We start from the raw sequence: 25,009 nt of genomic DNA, 5'->3' as shown, positions 1-25,009 counted from the left end.
GGACCAGCAAAGTTTTCTCTCTCTCTCTCTCTCTCTCTCTCTCTCTCTCTCTCTCTCTCTCTCTCTCTCTCTCTCTCTCTCTCTCTTCCCTCTCTCTACTCTCGCTCTCTTTCCGCTCTCTCTTTTCCTCTCTCTCTATCTCTTCTCTCTCTCTCTCTCTCTTCTCTCTCTCTCTCTCTCTCTCTCTCTCTCTCTCTCTCTCTCTTCGCTGAACTGCAGGGTTTGGATTAGAAGAAATCGCCGGAGGCTTTAGCGAGTGCGGGGCTGTCTCTGAGCAGAGGCCGAGGCACGTGCGTCTTCCTGGGTGTTTATAGCTCTTGGTCCAGCCTGTCCTCTAAAAGCAACGTCCTACTCTGCCCATCAGAGCCCTTCCCTGGCGCGTGGGGACTCCTCCCCCTCCCTCCTTTCCTCTCTTTCCCCCTCTCCGGGCCCCTCGGTTCCGTTCCTCCAGATACAAACTGTGTTGTCTCACATTCAGACGGAGGAAATGTTTCCCTCCTGCTTCATGAAAGGTGTCAGGCTGCTTAGCAGCTTCTCCTGGCAGCCTGGGCGCGCCTGAGCCTCAGCGCCAACCAGATGGTTGCCCTTACAAAGGCCAGGTTTCTGAGGAGCGCCCCCTCCCCCGGCGCTGCTTTTTCTTCTACATTTTCCCGGGCCTGAGTTCCTCTGTGAGGTCCCCCTTTCCAGAGGCGTCGTTTCCCCAGTAGTTGATTCATTCATTTCTCCCTCTGCAGCCTAAGTCTTGAGCTTGCTTCCGAGTTGACGCTGCCTACTTCTAGTTCCAACCTTGAAGAAAGGCACGCCCGTTTGGTCAATGATTGCCTATTGGGAGTTTGCTTGCTAAGTCAGGATCTGTGTTGGGGTAAACCTTAAAAACAGACCCTAAAGAAGCACTAATTCGTCCACAGAAACACAGAAGTTTTGGGGGGTGACCGTGACAGCATCCAGGTAGGATAGAACTGTTTCGAGCCTAGCCAAAGGTAATTGTAATTGTAGTGTGTTTTGATGTTTACTAGCTATCCTTCGAGACTCCGAGGAAAATCTGCTTAAGTTCAGGTGTGTTTTTCGAACTTTGTCTCCACCCCCCCCCCCCCCCGTCCAGTAAACTGGTGCGTGATGGAATCCCAAGGAACGCTTGCTCTGCTGCTGAGTTCCTTTTGTTGCCGTGCTCTAAAAGAGGTGCCATTTCACATGCTGCACAAATTGTTTGAATTAATGCAAGTGTGAATTCTTACCGTTTGAAGGGGACGATTAGCATATCAAAGGTTTCTTAGCTTCAGCTCAATTGAGAAAACTGCCGCCTGTCTTCCTTTTGCGTCCAAGCCGAGGCCCAAAGGGCAATGGGAATTGTAAAGGGTGCAGGCTGGAAGGAGCATCCAAGCCCGGCTGCCGAACTTTCCCTGTTCTGTAATTATGTGGGCTAAGAAACATTGTCTCTTGCTCTGGAGCGCTTGCAGATGGCAAGACAATTATTTTCTATTGATAAATGGTTTGTTCCTAGGAAAGCGGTGATCTTTTGTTTTACGATAGTCTCTGTTGGCGTTTCTTTTGGGGTGCCCTTAGTGAAACATTCTGAGAAAGCCCTACTTACTGTCTAACCTAAAGCTTTTCCAAGACACACTTTGCTCTGTTATTACAATTAGAAGGGCTTCCAATTAGTCTACGCAACAGTAACTATTTTGTGATAAGACACACTCATTACTACACATCGGAAACTTTTTTATATACTTGCTAAATTAATAGGAATAAAAGGAAGTAGACTTAGTTGAAAATTAAAAGCCCATGTGAGCTTTATTAGCACGACTTTTGATAGAAAAGGTTTCCAAGTGACAAAGACATCTTATGACTTTTATTTCAATAGGTGTAATTTGTTTAGATACCGTTTTTGTTTTTATCTTCAAATTTTTGTCAAACACTAGACACTCTTTGGTTTAAAGTTGTTTTTCAAGAAAAATATCCAGTTTGTTTGGTTCAGTTTTCCCCCCTCTATGGAGCACTATGTTGTCTGAATTTCTTTTAGCAATCCAGAACTGGAGTGAAGAAAGAAATAAGAAACTCATCTATAGGGCATTTGTGGAGGGCAGAGAGGTCAAGAGAGAACTCTTTTTCTTCTGAGAAAAATTACTTGTATTTATTTCACTTCAGTTTTTCAAAACTGATTTTTAAAGGTAAACAGAGTTCCTCTCTCCTCCCCCCCCCCCCCCCCCCCTCTCTCTCTCTTTCCTCTTTTCTTTTTGGTTTATCTGTGATGTTTGCTTTTGACCACGAATTGACATTCTTTCCTTGGAGGAAAGATATTTCCTCAGGGTTCGGACTCCTAGCTTCTATTTTAATAGTGGAAATGAATTCTAATATAGCCATTTGATGGGGGGAAACCCCACCATTAATTGCCTAAATATTTTAGCCTTTTGTTTAGTGGGATGGTAATTGTTTTCAGCTCAAGATGAGCTTTTTAGTGCCTTCCAAATGGAGAGCATCACTCTGCAATCATTTTATGGTAGCTGTTTATCTGCTTGGTTCACTAGCCAAAGAAATACTGTAGTATCGGGGTGGGGTGTAGTTGATTGTAATTGTAACTGTTGTGCTCCAGTTGTGGTTAACGCCTTTGCTTTGAGCACTGAGTGTTCTCGAGAAGACACACCATCTTGAACACTATTAGTGATCATCCAGAAATTGCCTTGAAAATACCGTTCTTCATTTTATGTGATCCTGAGTTTAACAAATCTCTAAAGGTGTAAAAGGCAGTTAAACTAATATTTCTTAGAATTTAGATGACAAAATTGGGCCACTTAGAGAAAAATTAATGTGCAGTTGAAGCTCTTCAGCCGCCATTTGCAATCACCAGGCTGTTATGTGTTGGCAACAGAAAACGAATTTAGAAATGCAGATAGCCCTGGGAGCAGGTAGTTAGGGAATTCAGAATATTGAATCATGTGGGCTAGAACAAACCAATTACTTCAAGTTTTGACATGAGAATTTCCAATAAATAACTTCTGTTTTCCAGGCTTTTCGCTCTGTTTTATTAGTGGAGTAACATCAAAGCCACCAACATAACTTCCAAACGTCATGAAAAGGAATATAAACGCAGAGATCTCACACGCAGTCCTGCGAGTCCTAATTTCAGATGAGCACTCTGGTGTTTTTATTGCTGCGGTTTCCACAATCAGCTGAAAGCCCGGGCTTCTCGGTGTTTCTCAAAACATGCAGAGAATGCAGAGCTTTAATAAACCAAGTTTACTTAGGGTCAGGGTTTTGCTTGATCAGTACTGGGGCTCTGTGTGCTTTCTTAAAAATTTTAGGGTGTGTTTTAGTGTCCTTAAGTCATATGGGGTATGAGAAAACTGACAGGGATGTGAAGGTCAGAGTAACAGGCGATCTGTAAACCCAAGTCATAAAATGTTACTGCTCTGTTTTCTATAAAAAATATTTATTTGACCTAATGTTTGTGAAAAATTATTTAAACAATGGTTTATTAACAGTTGTAGTATGCACTAGAGACAGCATTAGAGATTTATTGCAGTGTATGGACTTAACACACTTGTACCCACCTATGAACACTCCATTTTCGTTTTAACAAAAACCTTTTCCCACTTGCCTAAGTGTTGACAACTAGAGCTCAGGTTAGGCAGGTTTTGCTTGAGAATCAGATACAGTTTTGAGAACAGAGAATTGAGCATCCTGCGAAGTGCTATTCTTAGAACTTTCCCTGCAAGAGGCTTGCACTTTGGCATCTTGATTCCTTGTATCTGCTTTGGAGTCTCCAAGGGCAAGGGGCTCATTTGACACCTGCCTGCTTTTCAGCAGAGCAGATCCTTCTAAAACAAAAACACAGTCATTTTTCAGGGCAATATGTGCTAGAAATTGGGTACATGTGGTGGAGGAAGGTTATATACAAGCATGCCTATTTAAATTGAAGGTTTTGATAAACTACTAAAAATAGCAAGTTTTATAACTGGGTGTAAAAAGGACTTGGATCCTTCCAGATATCTTGGTCAGTTCAGCTCTTGCGCTTACAGGTTCACATTGCCTGAATCCATAACTGTTTTGGAACTATTTTGAACAAAGATTAAAACATTTCTACTTGAAAGCCAGAGGGAAAATCATAGGTTGGTTAGCTTCTCTGTTACATAACACTGGCTCTTGAGGTCTACCCAAATACTCACCTCTGCAAATAATTCTTGATTAAAGGTTGAAGACGTACTTAATCATTAGATTACTATAATTAGAGCGATCTTATCAGAAAAATAGATGGACTACTTTCTAAAACCTCCAGTTGCGTGAGCTGTTCTCCAAGATTGGTTAAAGAACTGACCTTTTCTTCCTCTCTTCCTAAAATGCTTTAAGAAACAGCTTAAGAAAATGATTTGTTGAATATACAGGTAGATGGTTAATTATTGAAATTAGATACAGTGAATCATAACACTTAGTATACTGACCTGGTGTGGTCACAAACAAAGAGTCATCAGCACCCATCAGACTTCAGGTAGGTACTTGAGTCTGTTGTGTATGTTTTCTTAGCGTAATTCCTAGTAATTTTGATGTAAGTCATTATTTTTCGGCAAGTCATGGGCCGTAAGAATAGGAAGGTCCAATCAGCTAAAAATACCTTTTAAAAATCAATAATTTAGGTCTATGGTCTGATAGACTAAATGCAAGTAATAGTTTGGATTCTTCTAAAATAAATTTCAGTTCAGTAAGTTTTGGAAAGTTTATTATTCTTTCCAGCCATGCCCCCCACCCACAGCAAACTTCTTATGTTTGACAGGTAAATATTGCCTGGGAAGAAGACGTTTAAGGAGCCAAGCTCCTACTTTCAAATAAAGTACAATTACAACAGACACGGTGGAAATGTCTGGAAAGCACAAAGCAAATCCAGTTACAATTTGTTTAATTACAACAAAAATACAGCCCTATGAAAGTATACTGTTTGTCTTCATAGAGGATTTTATGCATTGTGTGGTGGTAAGTAAAATCCCATCACACTTGTATAAATTTGTTCAATTACCAGAACAGCTAAAAGAAAAAAAAATCAATTTAGATTGAAAAGCAACAGAAATTAGATTACCTTGGTTAGTAGAAACTTGCCAGCATTGTCGAAATTGCTTAATAATATCAAAAGTCACCATGCTTTGCAGTGTGAGGGCATTGGCTCCTCTTGTGATATGTGTGTGTTTGCCTGTTGGGTGATTTTATTATTATTATTATTATTATTATTATTATTATTATTATTATTATGCATCCTTTTTCTTTTCTCTTTCCATTTTTTTTCCCATGGCAGTTGTTAGGTAACGCACAGGAAAATGTACTCTTGAGTGGTGGTGTTTTGCTATAGAGGTTGTTTTTCTAGAATCTTTCATCAATTGACAAATCAAATCAATGTCATGAAATGCTGCACAGGATTTGAGGAATCTGAAGAAGCTTCCTCCATCAGAAAAGGCAGCCAGTTTGGCATCCACAGGACCACACTTTAGGATTTATTTTTTTATCACCAACACTAGACTTATACAGAATCCTCAATCTTAAATTCTTAGTGCAATAAAGTGGTGCAGACTTCATTGCTGCTGGGCACCTGTTTTATGACCACCTTGATTCATTCTGGCACTCAGCTTTGCCCTAGTGCATGAGTAGTCACCAGTGCTGCTGAGAAGCCACCGGCTGTTTTTAGGTCATGAAGTCAACTTCTTGGAATTTCTAGGGAAACCAGTTGAAAGGAGGAGGACAAATGCCACTTTAAATAGAGATGTTTAAATCAGATTTCTGCCTGAGGGTAAAATTTTGGTCTGTCTTTGCCTGGATGTAATGTCTCCCTCTGCAGAGCAAAGCATTAATCGGTGCAGGACAAGAAAGCGTGGGACGAGAACGGGTCCTAGTGTGTTCTGCCATTGATGTCTTCCTCTCCCAACCTGCAAGGATGATCTTATAAACATTACAGACAGACACGATATTGCACCTCAGTCTCTGAATTCTGCTGCTGCAATTCATTTCCTTACAGCTGGGTGTGTGATCGGGGAGACGAAAACCCCAAACCTCTAGACGCCTTTTTAAAGCGGTGGATGCAGTACTTTATAAAATTAGAAATGTAGGGTTGAAAAATAGGTGGGAGAAGTACTCTAAAATATGTGACCGTCTTAATTTTATTTTAGAATACATTAAATCACCTTGATTTTTTTAATTGAACGTAGAAAAAAGAAAAGGACATAAAAGTGAACTGTTAATTATTGGCTGCGAAGGATGGCAGAAGTTGGTGAGACACACCATGAAATCAAACCAATGTGATCTTGTCAGAACAAAAGCATACAGAGCGTCTGTCTTTTTCTGATACACACAATGGGACTTTTAGCGAAGTAGTGGTAAAAAGATGTGCCCGGGTAGACCTAATAAAAAAGGCAGGGTTTAGCCACCAGGGCAAAATCTTTAGCCCCATGTACACATGAACAAGCAATTTACAGCCCGAGCATCTTGATTCGTTCGTATTTCTGCTGTTTCTAGATAGTTTTATGCTAGGAATGAATGGAAGTTTAAAATGCAAACCAGGTATGATGATGGCATCACTCTTTAGAGTGATTTGGTGAATTCAGCTCTGGTCTGCTGTCGAAGGTGTTCTCAACCTTTGGACCATACTGTGCATGCTGTCCACTGTTCTCGTCCTCTCCCTGGTCCTGATACCTCAGTCTATGCCCATTACTAGTCAGGGGTTGGATGGCTAAACAATCTAACCCACTTACTGTTAAAATGGCCGTTGGCTGGTGTGCAGCTGAGGTGATGCTGGTCCAGAGTGATGCTTTCTTTTGTTGACCGTGGCAACACATTTATTTATGGAGGGTGCAAAGGACAGTTTTGTTGTCTTTTAAAAATAAGCTTTGATTTTTAATTGTTTTCAAAAACGGAAGTACTGTGATACTGTTTTTCCATCAAATGGGAGAACCATTGCAAAATGTTGCTAAACTCAATACTTGGCATTTATTTTCTGTAGAATACCATTACGTAATCAGTTCTCAGCTTCCACTCACATAGGAAAGAGGTGTTAAAAATGATTTTTCTGTCTTCGCTTAAAAGCAACATTTATTTCTCTCCTTTTTATTTCTTCACTCCACACATACCTTCCACAGGGAAATTTTACTCTCCTGCATTAAAACCCTCTGTCTTTTAGTGTTTGGTGCTGTGGTTATTGATTAGAAATTACATTTCTTACACATCCTTTTCTCCACCAATTTCCGCCCCCTCCCCCCAAGTACTAGGAACGGAGCCTAGGCCTTGCACTTACTGCTAAGCTACGTTCTCCCTTTGTGTTCCATCCCCAGTTCCTTCCTTGTGTTCCTAATATTTGGAGTCACAAGAGCTGTTTTAGTTGCTAGATTCCCCGGCTGTCTTGTAGCTATCAGGAACAACCTTTGGTAATGTGGCGTATTTATGCTCATGTGTATTCTAGTAGGTGATCGTGTGGTCACATGTTGCTGTGGGCTTGCTGTGATCTGACACAGGGTACAGAGGAGACAAGATAGGCTGAACACACTCCGTGTCTCATTGGCCATGTTTAAGAAGACAGATACAAAACAAAACTGCTTCATTTAGTTTTAGATGCGTCAACGAATAGAACCTAGAGACCAGACTCACGATGCCCTAGCCATCTCTGTCATAGGGAAGATAATGCATAGCTAGTTATGCCTTCTCTGTTTACTTCAATAGACAAATAAAGAGAACTGTTAATATCTTTTGCTTTCCCTATTGTGAGTGCTGTGGTACCCACAAGGTACACAAAACGCAGTTTTCATATTGTTACTGGTTTTAAAATACGCGGACATCCTACGTTTTAAAATTCCTTTGCCTAATTTTCTTTGTTTCCTTGGGGTAAAGAAAATCCAGTGACATAGAATTTTTGTTTCTGTAATTAGCGTGGACATTAATCCACTTCTATATTTTTTCCAGTTTTCCAGTGCTGAGGTTTAAACCTGGAGCCCTGTGACAAGTGATCTGTCTCAGAACCAATCCTGTATCCTATAATTTCCATTTGCTCATTAACAGTTTTGATTTTAGGCATCACCTTTGGGGGGTGTGGTGGTACAAGAATGTAATCCAAGCACAGGAGGCTGAGGCAGAAGAATTGCTGTGAGCTGGAGATCATTCTGGTACAGGGAGCCCCTGTATCAGATAATCAAACCAAGCCAAAAGAAACAAAAGTTAAAAAGGAAACAGTTTTTTTATAAGCTTTTCAATTAATGTAAGGCAAATCAAATTAGAAATGGCTTGTTTCTGTTCATTATTTATGTATTAGAAAGGGGTGGTGGGGTGCCCGGAAGGAGAACTCACAGAATTGGCAGCATCAGTCATTTTCCTTTCAGAGATTTTTGGGTTAACACCTTGTCTCCCAGACTTTGAGACTGCTCTTCCCCCTTTCCTGTCGCATGTACCCTAATTTATATAAATCTGGGGGACTGGCGTTTGGCAAAAGTGGGTCGTGGATAGAGATGAATTAAAAGAATTTTGAAACAAATATTACAAAAGAAGTAATGGCATTTACAGTATAGATAATGGTTTTGTAAATCTTAACTTTTATGCTAAAGGAATAAAATTTTATTTTAAAAAGAAAACACTCCTCAGTTTTGGAGTTCCGAATGTTAGGAATGTGAGGTGTATTCATCTCAGACAGTTGTTGTTGATCTGAAGGTGTGTCTCCTTTTGGCTGTTTGCTTTGTGCTAAGAGGGTGAATGGAATTAGTGGGTTGGGCACTTGGCTTTAGGCTGGTTAAGTATAAACAAGGTTTTTGATTTTGTTATTTTTTTGTCCCCCCTCCCCCCCATGTGAATAGCCTTCCGGTGACTGCAAAGTTTGGGCATGCTGCCAGGCCAGGCAAGCTTCTTAACCAGGGTGGAGAATACGATAATTATTTGTCACTCACAGATTTTCAGGAAACACCATTTTACACAAGAGAGAGAACAGTGTAGGTAGTAGCAGTGTTTAGCTACTGCAAATACTTTTGCTAACTCTTGTTATTACCTGCAGAGGGAGCTTGTATATGAGAAAAAAATAATCAGGGCACATGGCATTGATAATTTACCCTTGAAAAGTATGGTACAGACTTCTGAATTACTTTTGTGTGTGAGTAAATGGTGGTTAGAAAGTGAGTCATTTTGAGGTTAGTCAAATTCCACTGAAATTTAGTAAGTCAATGCTTATCATTTCCTGTATTCATAGAATACCAGTGTGCTCCCAATTAGTAAAAATATTAGAAAATCATAAAGATAAACACATCAGGTTGATTGATTTTGAGGTTTTATTTTATTTTGACTGAACCTCTAGGCGAGAACAGATTTGAAAAGTCTCTAAACCCATGCCCATTAAGGAAGAGATGGTAGGCTTTAGGAACTTCCCTAGGTTATATACAATATTACTAAACGACCCATAAACACAAAGTAGCAAATTGTATCCCTCTCCTCGTGTACTCAGTCAATAGGCTAAATGAGATGAATGTGTTCTTGTTTCAAAAACAATGAATGATCACTTCGGGTTTAAAGACTTGTCAGAGCGAGCAAATGGTTCAGGGACAAGACAAGGGGACCATCAGGAAGGACCTTTCAGAAGGGGATGAGGAAGGGATTGTTGAGACCTTGGGAAACACCAGTGCAAGCTGGACAGGCAGTGCTTAATTGAAAACTGTGTTCTTTGCATAAACTGTGCCAATGGAATTTCCGAGCTATTCAAAACTGTTTAAACTCTGGGTGTGGGCATTTTGACAATTAGGACAATAAGAACTCAGGCCATGCTCATTTGTGTCACACTGCCTGCATACGTTTGCTTTTTGGTAGTAAATTTTACAGTATCGAATTCTGTTGAAAATGCCAGCATCTCTCTTTTTTTTGATAAAGTCATGTTTAAGAATTTGCTTGTTGGAGGGATATGAAAAGGGTTACCCACTATGTATTCTTGAAGAGAGATGTAATAGTCCCTCTCCCTCTGCCAAATTGGCGTGACAAACATACTTATTTTGTATTTTCAAGGGCTTTGATTCTTAATGAAATTCACTGTATTGAATATATTATTCCATTAGCTAATCTTTACCTAATGTGCGGAGTCAGATCATTACTGTTACACAGAGTAACCCTGCAGGTGAGAAAAAATGGTTTAATAGAGAGATTCTTGGCACTGACATGGGCTTTTGTGTAAATGTTACACTCTGTGTTATCTCAACAAGTCTGTGCTACAGCTTTGCCGAGCATTTTCATAACAGGGTAAGACTGTTAGCAACAGCAATTATTCTTCAACAGGATTACGGTGCTGTGCGTCATACAAGCATCCGCATACTCCTCTTCAATAGCATTATTGATAGGCATTCCTTCCTGCCAAGTGTGTGTCATTGTCTTAAATAATGTTATGCAGGGACATTTTTTATCCCAGTGGGTAGGCACTGGGAAGTAGAGCCTGATGGTACAGTTCTATACTGTCTCCCAGCTAATGCCTCAGCCTCCTTCTCAGCGAGGTAAGGGTTACTGCAGGATTTATTCCAGGAAGACTGGGAGGAGAGACGCAGGGGCTGTCACAAAGTGCATAACTTCTGTGATGTTATTGGAAAGGCACAGCTAGGGTAAGTGCTACTTGTATTGTCTTAAATTTAAAAGTAGAACATTTATTTCAGTGATCCTTCCCCTCTCCCCAGGTTAGTGAAATCTGAGTCCATTGCAAAATGTTTTCAAATGTTCTTGTAAAAATACTGCTGGCTCTTTACAATATTGGGAATGGTTTTGGAAGGCATTGATAGCTGCTTTTTCTATTAGAAACAGCCTTGACGGTCTCTGTAAGTTGTCAGATAATCTTATATATTCTTGAAGACTATACATTTATAATATAGTATCTTGTGTTCATTTGTAAATGTATGATTTTAAAGTAAATATGTATTCATTGGTCCCACATTCATTTGAGCAGACTGATTTTTTTAAAAGCAAGATATATTATGGATAGACTATATTTAGGAATAATACTCACAAATAAGTAATGAGTTTACTGTCAAAATAACTTTTTTCTTTTTGCTTTTCTTCAAAATAATTTTCTTAATAAAAGAGTTATAAAATGGAATATACTCATTTTAAAAAGTATATTTTTGATCTTTCTTAAATCATGAGTCAAATATTATGTCAAGTACTTTGAATAGAGGCAGAAAACATAAACTCTAAATAGTAATCACAGGCTTGTTTGTGGGTATTTTGAAACCAGGAACGGAAAGTTATGAATCTTAATGTTTTCATAACTGGATGAGAAAAAAATATTTAAAATTTATTTAAAATGTTTTAATATTCCTAGACTTTAAACATTAATATTTTTATTTTAAAGATAAAGTAGTAAAACTGTCACTTATTTTCTAATTGTTTCAAATGATTCCTTTTTTTCTGTCTCAGAGATTTCCTCAAGTTTAAGTCTAACAGAGGTTTAAAGAATACTGTTTATTGTGTATATTTTGATAGATTTTTCTGGCATTCAGATGATATTGCCTATTCAAACCTTAACAAAATAGCAAATGATTAAGGTCATAGAATATAATAGAATATAAGATTTCTACAGTCTTTTTTAAAAATAAAATTAAGAAATTCACTCTTTTCCCTATTCATTGAGATATTTTAGTTTTGCCTTTATATCAAATCAAATACTATCTAAGAAAATATCAAAAACTCAAGATTCAAAAATTGATGCTGTATGTCTGTCTCTAATGTGTGTGTGATTGAAATACTTTAATGTAAATATGATTGGTGAGCCTACTGTTTTTCATTTCCATGTTTAAGAATGGGAGTAGCACTCAGTGAAATTCTTTAATCACTGAATTTTATATTATTGTTTTAAAGCGTTAATCTGCACGTATTGCCCCTTAAGTAAGGGTTGATTTCGGAAGGCATTTTTATTCTGACAAAATGTAAATGAAAACAGAGGGTTCTGTTATTTACGCCAGGTCCCTCAGTAAGAGATTAGCGTAGATTCAAAAACATCTTTATGCAGTCATTTTAGGACCTGTGTGGGCTTCGTGATGAGCTGTTGTGAGCTCTTGGTAGTAGTGCACCAGTGTGAAGCATTAATACCTGTCCCGGTGAAGTTATTTGAATTGCAGTTTGAATTATTTGAAGACAATCTTTCCTTTACATCTGGGGTTTGGGATAACAGCTGCAACACATTAAGATATTAGCAATAGATCCTAAAGCCACTCTTCTCTGATTATAACCTTCATAAAAATGTAGCTTTGATTAATGCTTATAAATTATTTTATAAAATTATGATGACATAGAATTCATATAAATGAGGTGACAACATTATTAACGAAGACGGTGGCCAACCATATTGTTTATGATTTGTTGTTTTCATAGAGGAGCCCTCTCCTGTGCCCATTTGGTGGCTTAGAGATTGGTAAACTCTGTATCCATTGCAGAGAAATTGTTTATTATTATTCTTGTAAAGGCATGATTCATATTTTATTATATTGCAGATATTTATGACAAGTTATTTAGATTAAGTTTATATAAAAGTTTATTCTTGGAACTTGTAATAGAAACCATTAAATGAGAATAGATTTAATTTGTTTCAGTTGCCATTACATTTAAATAGTTTCCAAGAGTAAAGCTTACGCATCCTATTACTTCTATTATTTTTTAATATACTTTGTGTGTGTGTGTGTGTGTGTGTGTGTGTGTGTGTTTGTCGGGGGTGGGGGCTTATATATGCCTTGGCACACATGTAGAGATCCATAACATTCAAGAGTGAATTCTTTTCTTACACAACCGGGATTCTGGAAATCAAATTCAGGTTACCCGCCATGGCAGCAAGTGGCCTGACCCTCATCCTGCTCACAGAACTCATTTTTAAATACTGCAATTTTCAAAATACTTGGGATTGATTTTTAATACTTTGAATATTCTTGAAAGCCTAGAGAATAAGAATTTGATCTGTTTAAAACAATAGTCAATTAAGTAGCTTGTTTAAATATTCGAAGGATTTTAAGAATGATAAGGCTGAGGGCAGCCTGGGCTACAGAGTGAGAACCCTGGTGTAAAAAGCCAAAGCAAGCAAACAGAAAGCGGTGCTGAAAATGGGTCAGTGCAGTAGGGTCTCTTTTCCATTGTGGTGTGTGAATTCTGTGACAAACAGAAAGGAAGGTTCAGGAATATTGGCGTCTTATGACCATGACATTAGTGTTGAATTAAAAATAAATTGGAAACACAGTTTTGATGTGTTAGTGTAATTTATTAAACCAGTGTTGCCTGTTTGTGAAGAATAACTTCTAATTTCTGTGCACTTGTGAAACTGGTCCGGTACTATAAGAACACTCTACCTCTTTTTAAGCATTTTGTATATTACTGTAATACTTTGAAGATGTCCTCATATAGGGTAGTTTCTTTTAATCAAAATTGCTTTTTGATAAATTAATATTCTTCACATCCCACTGAATTGCTGATGTTTTTTTTTTTCTTCCTCAAAAAGTATTTTTCTGTGGGTTGGAGAAATGACTTAGAGGTGAAGAGTACTTTCTGCTCTCGCAGAAATCTAATTCTTTAGGGAAAATATTTTTCCATTCACTCAAATAATTTCTGCTATCCCCCCCCCCCCCCCGCCCCTGAGCACCAAGAGTGAAATGTGCTTTTAGTGACTGCTAGCAGGGCATAACAGTATCGCGTAGATGAAACACACAGTGGGCTCGTGTGACTTCAGATGCATTCAAGCCCTCCCTGGCTAGGAGAGAAAAACTTGACACCTCATCTATCCCCCACCTCCATGGTCGGCATCATTATGAAAAGTTCCCCTGGATGCGAACTATGCTGATTATTCATTGTAAAGTATGGATGGCCTTTGTCAGTATGCAAAATAGTAGAGGCTTCCACTGGAGCTCCTTAGAGGACATCCTGTGCTGTGTGGGAACTGACGCTTTCAATTTCTTTGAGTCATGGAGTGGTTTTAAAGGGACCGGAGAACTAGATTACGTGAGAGGGTTGGCATGGGGAAGATGCACCTCAGTTGATTTGTTTTGGTCATCGCCCCCCTCTAATTTATGTTAAATCAAATATTTAAATGCTTCTGGCTGGGACCTTTCTTGGCTGATTGTTTTAGTCTTTGGATACAAGCAGGCTTGACTCTCTGTTACTTCTAATCTATAAATTAGTGCATTTGTAACATCCAAGTCTCAGTTTTTTTCTCTTACATCTCACTTTCTGTTAGATTCTGCGACCTTGGTGAAATTATGCAGTAACTGCATTTTGTTGTTCTTAATTTGTATTTATGAATACAAATTATTCCTATTAATAAGAAGAAAATTGCAAAGATTTAAAAAGCTTATGGGTTTCTGAGCACAAAGCTTTGGGTAGGGACCTGTAATGGATCCATAATGAAAGATCCAGAGAGTCAAACTCCTGGAAAATGCGGGGAAGAGTCTGACAAAGCAGGATACAGTTTGAGCTAATAGTCACCCTTTTCGTTGCCACTCTTTAGTAAAGACCTCTCCGAGTCTTTGGGTCCATCCATCTCTGAACGTTCATGCTTTTAATGCCAAGTACTTATGATCACGTTAATATTTTTCATCATTTCAACACAGTTTTATTTTAAAAGGAAAGGGGGCTAGGGGTGTAGATCTGGTGTGCTTCGCATGCTTGAAGCCCTGGGTTCAGTTCCTGGCCCAAAACCCAAAGTAAAATGTAGACTTAAAAACCCAAATTCAAGATTTTGTAATCACCTGTTGCAGGACAGGAGAGACAGCTTTAAGGGATGGAGGGGGGGGGGACAGGACTCCAGTCATCTTTGCACTTAGCAACAGCTACAAATTCAGTAGAGGTTAGAAGTTCACTATACCCAAACTTGCAGTTTGGACAATGGCTGAGCACGGCAAATGGTAAATATAACCATCCTAGAGCTGGGCGATTTTGGTTTAACTTTTGTAGATTTAGCAGACTCAACAAAAGAGCAAATGCCATTCACAGTTCTAATAAAACCAGAAAGCTACCTCTTCTTTTCAAAATCTGGAACAGACAGATACCCAACCAATTTGCTTATTTTCCTGAATGGGAAATCTTTCCATGTTCGAAATTGTTTTTACATATAAAACTGTTAATTTTGCTAATAACTCAGTTGAGTTTTCACATAAACAGATATAGTAGGGTTCTACGATGGTCACAATACTATGCAGACACGAGAGAGTTCTATGATGGTCATAAAGTGTATTTGAAGGAATAAATCCTGAATCTCGGCAGCCCTGTCAGCCCCGCTCTGTCTCATACAGTTTAGCGTCCTCAGGCTGCAAGACATCACCAATCTGCAATGATTCAGCTATTGCCATGTTTTGATGGCTTTTCTCTCCCAGTTTCAAGAAACTGTATTAATGTGTGCACAACTAGGAAATTTCGATGTTGTAAGCCATATCTTCAGAGGCTGTCCCTCCCCCTGCCCCCCCCCCAGGGTTTCTTTGTGCTGTCCTATCCTGGAACTCGCTCTGTAGACCAGGCTGACCTCAATCTCACACAGTTCCTCCTGTCTCTGCCTCCTGAGTGCTGGGATTAAAGGTGTGAGCCACCATGCCTGGTCAGAGGCTTCTTAAAATACAGTGTATACTTTATGTATCTTTAGAGCCATCTCGTTCCTGCACGGGTATAATTTGTAAAAGTAAGTTACACTCTTCTAGCTCAGAGCAACTATCTTTGGAGGTGTTCCTGTGTGAGTGGCAGGCAAGGGCTGAGGTTTACTTTAATAATCCGCAGTATTTGGATTTCACCTTCAGGATGTTATTTTTGGTTCCTTGTAATACCACAGAGGTTATTGTGGCCACACATGTGGGTTCAAAAATTTGACAGAATTTCTGGTACCATGTTGGCCCAAATTACCAGACCAAAAATATGCATTTGCTTGCACCAATCTTCCAGTCTGTCTTTTAAAATATTGGGTTTTAACCTTCCCAAGAACAAGCCCCCTGGCAAGCACATTTTATCTACTTTACTTTTAGTCTGCAGCTTCAGTTTTGTTTGTTTTAGACTCATGGGCGTTTATTAAGGCCCTTCCTGGAAAAAGGCACTGTCATGTGAGCTTTGCACAAGGAACTGGAGCTTTGCACACTGAGCACGTGACCAAATGCAGGGCGTGCGTGCAAAATGGAAAGGGACATAAATGTCAGGTCTGTGAAAGAGGATTGCAAGATTTGGGGCCTTCGAGGTACACAGAAAGTGGAAGGAGGAACTGTTAGTTTGGGGTGTGTGTGTGTGTGTGTGTGTGTGTGTGTGGTGTGGAGTTTGCTCTGTTAAGATGGTGCAGAGCATAATTGTTTATATTTTCAGTTGCGAGAGTATTACATGGAATTGCTAGTTACCGCACATTGTGTAGCCATGAAACCGAGTGGCGGGATATTGGAAAAGATGGAAACCTAATTAAAAGCTGTAGATGACAGCCCTGGTGAGAGGTAGTGATGACAGACAGATGTTGTAATGGTTGAGTGTAATCCTGTAAGTAAGGGAGGAGCGAGGAGGAATCACAGTCTAGGACCAAGGTTTTAGCCACACCCCCCTCACAAGGGACAGGCCTTTTCTTGTTTCTTATAATACTTAGAGGAACATCACAGAGTGCTCACGGCCGCAGTCTGGTTCAAGCCCACATGCCCTGGTACTTACTAACTGTGATGCTTGAGGCTGGAATATAGGATTTTGTGCATGCTAGGCAAGCGCTTTACTCTTGAGCTGTATCTCTAATCGCAATATATGCATTTTTAATGTGATATTTGTTCAAAAATAGATTTTTCTCATCCTTTATATCTATCCCTACAAGTGTTTTTGGGGTGAACTGCTTTGTGCGTAAGTAGTGTGTTTTTCAGTTGTTTGTATAAAATGAGTCATTGTAGTTTTCAGGCTACAAGGCTTAGAGTTTCCATCAATTCATTAATTTATGAGTCTCAATAGCCAGCTATTATGCTCTATTTCAAGTGAAATATGTACTTTTCCTGTATAGATACATTGAGATATTTGTCATTGTTCTGGTCTTCCTCCTGTTAGAACAGCTCTGTAAACAACCGCAGCCGTAAACAACCTGCTCAGTAGTCAGTAGTCACAGGTTCCTGTAGTTACCAATCGGCCCTCTTACAGGGAGTTGAGAAATCTCTCTGCCCCTGAATTTTTTTTTATTCATTGCAGCTTGTCTTTACTGAGTTAATCTTTCTCATTTATTATCATAAATTCCTAATATTATATATTTATTGACTCAAATGCAATTAATTAACTATAAAAATAAAAAAAAATAGAAAATGTCCCTACTAACTTTTATTCCCTATCGGGGTGAAAAAATACTTAGTAGAATTTCAAAGCTTGTGTGGTGATTTATGCCTGTATTCTCAGCACCTCAGTAGGAAGAGGCAGGAGAATTACCATAAGTTTCAGGACAGCCTGGATGGTATTATACAACTTGTCTCAAAAACGGCAGAAATAGAGAAGTCAACCCCAGTCCTAGATATTAGTGGTGTTAGGTTTGATTGGTGGTGCATTCTAGTATGTTCATTAAAGAACAGCCTGTCTGCAGCCATCAGTGACGGGTGGACTCACGGTGGCCTCAGTTACAGTGGACTCTCACGCTCTCCTTTTGGTAGGAAGTGCTTGGGATCTACAGCAGGCTTCACCCTTGCTAGGCTAACGCTGTACCACTGAGCAATACCCCAGCCGTGGAGTTTTGTTTCTAGAGGAGGGCAGGAACCTTTGCCATATCCTCTTTCTCCAACTCCTTCCGCGTTCTTGGAGTGAGTACCTTGAGTCTCGTGATGATAATCAAGTTTACAACTTAACCAGCTCGGGATTCTGACGGATAAAGCAGTGGTAACTAGAATAGGCATGCCATCTTGGGTGTTCCGGACTCATCTCAAAGCTGTCTTGCTTCTAGATAGTGGAGCAGGGCGATTGGTGATGCAGTCTGTTAAGGCGGAGTTTCCAATTCAGATTGCCCGCAGTGAGTGCTCCCCATAGCTGCCACTGATAGCTGGTGAATGGTGGTTCCAGTACTCAGGTGGCTGATGTCTTTTAGCAACCATTTTCATCTTCCATTTTTGTTTTAGCCAAATTCCCCTTTTCTTTCTTCATTCCTGATCAAGGCTAAGTCCTTCCCCATTTATAGTCTCTCCGTGCGAATCTCTCTTTGTCTCTGTCTCCTTCACTGTCTGTCTCTTTCTCCCTCTCCCTTCCTTCTGCCCTCCTTTCCTTTCTTCCTTCTCCCTGCCTGCCGCCCTTTTTATTATAGAATTTTCAAGTTTTAGAAGCTTAGATGATAAATCAGTAATTACCATGTCAAAATTAAGGTCCAGTACTGAGAACAGTAGGCATTGGTGTCTCCCTCTACCTGAAAATGCCTGACCACTGTGGTCACCCTTTCTTGTAAGTACAGAGGTAATGCTGTCACCCTTCCCCTTTGTGCTGTGTTGCCTGATGGAGTAAGACTCTCCCTCTCCGTCAGCCCCGGCTCCAGCATCCCTGCTCCCAGCACACCTGCCCCGAGATCGTCCCCAGTATTAGGATCCTCCCACCTATTAACGTCTCAAAAAGGGAGCCAGTGGGGATTCTTGTCAGAGGGTCTCCGACGTGGGCTTGCTTGTCTTCCCCTCTGACAGGATCAGTCACGCTGGGGACAAGATTCAAGGTGATCAGCATGAGGTAAAGGGAGTTAGCTGAGCATTCTTGTTGGTGATGAAGTGCAAATGTCATTGTATTTAGTGGGTCGTGGAAACTAAAACCAACAACAGTTCTTAAAATGAGATTTTTTTAAAGTTTGCAACATAAAATATTTCAAGAAATGTTTTCATAATATTTTAGTAAGTCTGTGCTTGGACTGTTACCACTGAGTCATCTAGCAGCCTGTGAAACAAAGGCATTTAATTTTTACACGAGATACTAACACAGGTGGTCACATTTTTGGCATTAGAACATGTTCAGGAATGCAAAGAGCCAGTTGTTCACAGCGCTTTTCTTCAATGGGTGATCGTACATCACCAGTGGATTATCTTTATCTTTTAATTGTGAAATGATAGGTTTTTTTGGAGGTGGGGCAGGAGGGTGGTTCCCTGCCTTCCAAAATGCCTTATATTAAAATCTGATTAGCGTCTCATTGTGTTCTTGCTTTCCCAGCAGAAGTCTACTGTAAATTGCATTAGATGAAGCTGAATAATAATATGGTTTGATTTAAAGCATTAATAAAATCTAAATTTGTACATAAGGCTGTAGGATTTCAGGATTTTAATTTAGTGAAATGCCAGAATAAATTCCTTGTGTTTAGTTTGAGGAGCGTTTCATGAGAAACGCTTCTTAACCAAATTTGGACAGATGTACGTATCACACCATTCACAAAGTCTAATTATTAAAACCTGTTAAAATTCATATTTAATACCTGTGTGTCTCTTTATAAATGAGTTGCTTAGGCTTATTGTCAATGTTGAATTTATGTGTTATGGATAATTAGTTTGCAGATGCTAGTACGATTTCAAAGTAGCCATGCTTTTACAGCAGTCCCTGTAAATCACGGACTGAAAAGCAGTGTGCCCGCATCTGTGCATTAGAGACAGGATGCCTGTTGGGTTCCTGGGGTTACAGCCTAACACTGAGTTCATCTCTCAGTCATACAGAAGTGAGGTGACCCAAGAGTTGTTATTGAACTGGGTAACTGATTGTTCTAGCATTTGTGAGAAAAATGTGAACGTTTAAATTTTTTTTTTCATTCTTCAATCTGGGTTTGAATGGACTCTGGGGCCTTGTTCATGCTGGGCAAGCACCGTGCCATGACCCACATTCCAAGTTCACATTTTTATTTAGAATGGAGATAAAATGTTTTTTTTTGTCTTAAACATATATATTACCTCTGTTCAATAATATTTTAGTGTTAAGGGGTTACTTTATTGATAGAAGCAGTTATTTTTCCTAAATATTAAATGTGTGAAATGGAAACTTACTATAAAACATTTGCAATAGAAAAAAAAATCACCAAGATTTTTTTTTAGGTGTATTTTGCAACACAGATGTCTAACCTGTTCCTTATATAATTTTCAGTTTTTATCTAAACGCAAATTTAGAAGATTCAGTATTAGCAGCATCGTATAATTCCACATACTTCAGTTCTAAATTGTTTTAAATTATGAGGGATTTGTGTATGCATGCATGCATGTACATTTTTGTATGCATGTTGTCTGTGCATGTGTGCGTGTTTGTATGTGTGTGTCTCTGTAGATACTATTACTGTTCTAACTAATTTTCTCAGGGACTGTTTTGCTGATTTGGATTGGAGCTGCAGGCTTTGTCTCAATCACAACTGTGCCTCTCTGCTTTGAGACCCAGTGGTTTTAAATTTTTCACTGGAGGGTTTTTTTTTTTTTTGACTCTTACAGATGCTGAAAATGATAAGATAATTTATATTATACCAGTAAGTCATCTTTCTGACAAAAGACTCATTTTTGTTTTATTAATGCATATTCCTCAGTATTTAATTGAAAAATAGCCCTTCCCAGGAGAAAAAAAATCCCGTTTTTGAAATCTTGCTGTAAATTTGTTTCTCGTTTAGAATGAACTTTGTCTTTTTGTACCCTTCAGTGCCTGAATCCCACTGACTTCCTTAATTCAGCCTCTGATTAATGACATGCCATACTGCAGTTTCTTTCTCCCTTCTTCTGCTCTTCTTGGCATCAGAATGTTCCCTGGGCTTTTGCTTGTTGCGTTCTCAACTGTATCTGGCACTTTGTGAAGGGCTAGATGGGAAAGTTACCATGTCTATTTTCAATTAGCTCATGATCTTCTGAAAATGATTTTTCAGGTACTTCTTGATAGTGGTGAGTGCATTGTACCATGGTTACAAAGAGTCTTGTTCCCTGGTGTGTGTTGGAGGTTTCACCCAGGGTTCAGTTAGAGAAAGTCAGATGATAAACCTGCACGTGTTGGGGGTGGGCCAGAGAGATTTTCTAGGCAAAGAACAAGTGGCAGGGGACTTGCAGTCAGAAATAAGAGCGTAAGCGTGTCAAATGTGGTCCAGACATACATGGCAAGCAAGCCTGGTACTCCTAGATTTTTACAAACTGGGAAGCATAGAAAGACTGAGCATTTTCACGTATAGATGTGAGATGAGAGAGAAATGAACTCAAAACATTTTCCCCCACAGTTGGTTAGTTTGTCGTCCATGTGCTGTGTTAATTACACGCGTGCTCACTACTCATCATGTGAACATTACAGCCAAGAATGGAAGTCATGCTTCACCAAGAGGGCTTATCTTCACTCCACACGGATGGTAGAATAACTCCTGTGTCGGCCCGTTTCCTTCTCTATCGTGGCATCCTTGTGTTGCTATGGTACCCACCTTAGCCCCTCACAAACTGTATGTTCAGGAATCTTTATGGTATGGAGGTGCTGGTGATTGAACCTTAGACCTCACCCATGGTAAGCAGAAGCTCCAGCCCTGAGTTCAATTTCTCTTGACAGGTTCTTTAAATTGTGCAGGTGCATTGGGAACTTCCTCTGTAACCCAGAATGGTGCTGAGCTTGCTACCCTCATGCCTCAGCCTCCCAAGATACTGGGGTCACAGACCTCCCCCACGAGGCTTACATTGCTGTCAGGGGCCTTAGACTGAAGGAAGATAATGATGGACAGTTTTCATCACGAGCTTAGATAACTAGTTCAAGGAGTTCAGTTGAAGAGTTGACATAAGATGAACGACTCAGAATGGTGGCAGGAGGCTGAAGAGGGAGAGGGTTTTGTTCCTGATCGCCTGATTGACTGCCTTGGCATAATGGTATCAGGTGTGGACAGAATATATTTAGGTAGAAAGGAAGAGAGATCTTAGAGGAATAAAAAGTTTGGTGTAACGTCACTGTGACAGGCACATTCACAATTATTGAGGGAATAAATTTGGCCAAGTAGAGTACTAGATTAAGTATTTTTGAAGTTAGATTGGTTCAGATGTTTTACTAATGTATTTTCATTCATTTTTAATTTTTCAATTTGTCCTTCCCAATATATCCTCTTCCTTCCTTGAAGACTCTAGCCAATTCCCTATTCCTAAAAGTAATCAAATAAAAAACAAACAAAATTAAATCACATTGAGACAGTACTATGTGAATTTGGTCTAAAAATTAGAAAAACCCACCCCAAAATTCCATGACTACAACACACAGTTGTATCTTTCCCAAATTCAAGCAATGCTTCGGAAGGATTTTGGCTTTAAAAATTAAGGTTGAGCTGACAATCAGTAATATTTGTTTATCTGTTTACATGTAGAAAGCTAAGTTCAAACAAAGTCTGGAATTTCATTGTAAATATGGTGTTTCTCTTCTTTACTATTCCCTGAGAATTTATTCCTTTGTTAGAGTAAGTTAGCAACCAAAAGGTACAGGTCCAGTTCATTCTTAATCAGTTTGTTGGTCTAGGAGGTTTTCCAGAGACTGACAGCAGCAAGGGGGGCTTCTTGACTCCACAGTGTGCACAGCATTGTTAATGCTAACAGTTGTTGTGCTTTAATCCCCTAGAATGATTGTTTGGGGCCAGCAGGAGATTTATTAGGAATGTATCCTGTGAAATTGTGTGTGTATAAGCTGCTACTTAGATTGTAAAAACGCTATTGGAAACTGGTTAAAAGTTTGAGCTATAATTGGTAGGGACGTATTAACTGTGCTAAAAGAAGTGTGTGTGTGTATGGTTGGCCCATGCGCCTTAACCTTTTTATCATTTATCTTCTTGTATTAATGGCACTGAATTATTAATTCATGAGCCTGGGTGGGAAGAGTGAAGGCACCATTTAAACGTGGCGAATTTATCCTTATCGCCAGAGACATGAAAAAAAGTCATTTTGTGTTATCTGTAAAGTGGAAAAGACGTTTTAAAATTTCATTTACAGTAATCCACTTTACTTCCAGTAAAACACCTAGATGACTAGTACCATAATACAATGTTCTTATTAAAAATTTGTAACCGTCTCTCCTCTTTGTTTCATGTGTATAATATTGGTAGAAAAGTTTAGTCTTTTTCTTTACTGTGATATCTGTTGTTGTTTAAGATGTTACATTTATGAGCTGTGTGTTAGTTTGTTTTAATGGGCATCACATATGCAGAAAGTCACATTGGCTATGAAAAACAAGGGCTGGCTGTGAATATAGGAATAAAGAACTTCGAGACTAATTCTTTACAACTAACAGTGTTTATAGTAGTTATGACTTCATAGTTGTTTGGAGTAAGGTAAATGATTCAGCCTTGTAGAATTTTTTTTTTTTTTTTTGCATTCTCAAAGAAAGTCATCAATCTCCGGCCTAGCAAAACTAGATGTCACTGGGGTAGATCTTGTGTCTCTCACGAGGGCCAGCAGCGCCAAGGCTCTATGTGACGGAAGCCACATTTCCCCACAGCCATTTCCGTCACACTTCGGGTGGAGTACCTGGGGTCTTCTCCAAACCTCCCCTCGTCAGGCTCCTGTTACTCTTCTGATGGCATTTTCCCATGCCAAACAAAGTAGTGGACTAAGCTGCGGGAGTCCTGTCCTTTGTTCTCTGTTGAGCCTCCCCGACACTGTGAGTATACTTACAGATCTGCTCGTGTGCAGATAGACACTTCTGTCTGTCCCTGTCGGTGTCATGGTGCTTTGTTTTGTTTTCTCATCAGCATGGTTCATTTACCTTTACCTGACTGTTCAGGTTAATTTTCTAACAACAGCAGACGGCTGAGGGCGTTGGTAATGCAGGTGGACACCGATAGTCACGTGATCATCCCGGGACTCAGCTGCCTTCAATCATTCTACTCTGGCTGTGCATCTAAAGCAGAGTGGGTCAGCCATGGCCAGCCTGCCTTAGGTAGGAAGCTCTGCTACCTAGCTGTGCTTACTCATTTATCCGTTTCCACGCAGTGGCTTAGTCGTGTGTTGGTGACAGAGACTGTTGACTTCCAAACTGTTAACTCGCTGGTCCTTCATAGACAATGTTACCTGGCCCCTGCTCTGATGCCCATGGAGTCTGTGCGCGTAACGCGGTGTTTTTACTTTTTCCAAATATATGAAACAATTCATAATGTAAGCTCAGCAGAGCTAAAGAATCACTGGCAATGGTGGGTGCTTACCTTTCATGCCAGCGTTTTGGTTTCTGGTGACTGCGTGGTCCAGGCTGGCCTTGTATGTGTGGTCTCTTGCTGAGATGATAAGAGGGGACATTATATTCCCCCAGTCCCATGGAAAGTTTTCACTCTGTAGCCCAGGCTGGCCTTGTTCCAGCATCTCAAGTGTTGGGATTGCAGGTCTCAGTCACGCACACTCTTTCTCTCCTTTCCTGTATGTATTGAAGTAACAATAAGCGATTTCCCCTCTTCTAAGTTCTTTAAATTAAATGTTTAAGAAATCATTTCTACATACACATACGCACATGCAGACACACACACAAATTAATTAAATTACCAGATGAGGACGTCTTGTAAAGTTACTTTAACATTATGTTTTTTATAACCTTCCTTTGCTTTTTGTGAAAACAGCACTGTTTTATTCTTTCCTTTGTGTTGTTTGGAATTTTACTAGGGACTGTGAAATTACACTTTTTTGCTTTGAATATCACTTTTCTGAAAAATCTCAGACCTCCTCCAACTCTGAGTGGGGCAGCGCTAGACTATAGAGTTTAATGTCTTGAATTTTCAACAAAAATTTTGATAGTTTATTATTTAACAACTGTTAACTGTTCAAAGTGACACAGTCAGTATTTATTTCTGAAGATGACAAGTTCCTCTCTGACATTGTCTTAAACTTCTAAGATAGGTTCTCACTCCTTAGCCAAGGCTGTTTTAAGGTTCGCTGTTCCTTAAAACTAACCCTGATCTTGGGAAGATGACATTGTGTTCTGTTCATTCATTTGGACTCAGATGGAATATTTTTTTTTTTTAACACAGCTAGTAGGATTAGTTATCTAGAAATAGTTGATATATTTTCTTTTCTCTACAATTTCAGAAGAAACAGGTATTTCGAGTTTTCTTTGTAGATATACATAGACACACATGGCCGGGGGACTTGATGACTTAAGCGGTCTTCACCCC

General features: G+C 39.5%; 1 protein-coding gene across 13 annotated transcripts in view; it reads left to right on the top strand.

Moving 5' to 3' along the window:
* Adgrl2 (adhesion G protein-coupled receptor L2) overlaps nt 1-25,009 on the top strand; it is a 259,124-nt gene that overhangs the window by 82,567 nt on the left and 151,548 nt on the right. The gene's annotated exons all lie outside the window — the stretch shown is intronic.

The sequence above is a fragment of the Arvicola amphibius genome, chromosome 14 (assembly GCF_903992535.2).
Source record: "Arvicola amphibius chromosome 14, mArvAmp1.2, whole genome shotgun sequence".
NCBI classification, from domain to species: Eukaryota; Metazoa; Chordata; class Mammalia; order Rodentia; family Cricetidae; genus Arvicola; species Arvicola amphibius.
The sequence above is the reverse complement of the archived record's forward strand: the minus strand, read 5'-3'. Positions and strand labels throughout refer to the sequence as shown.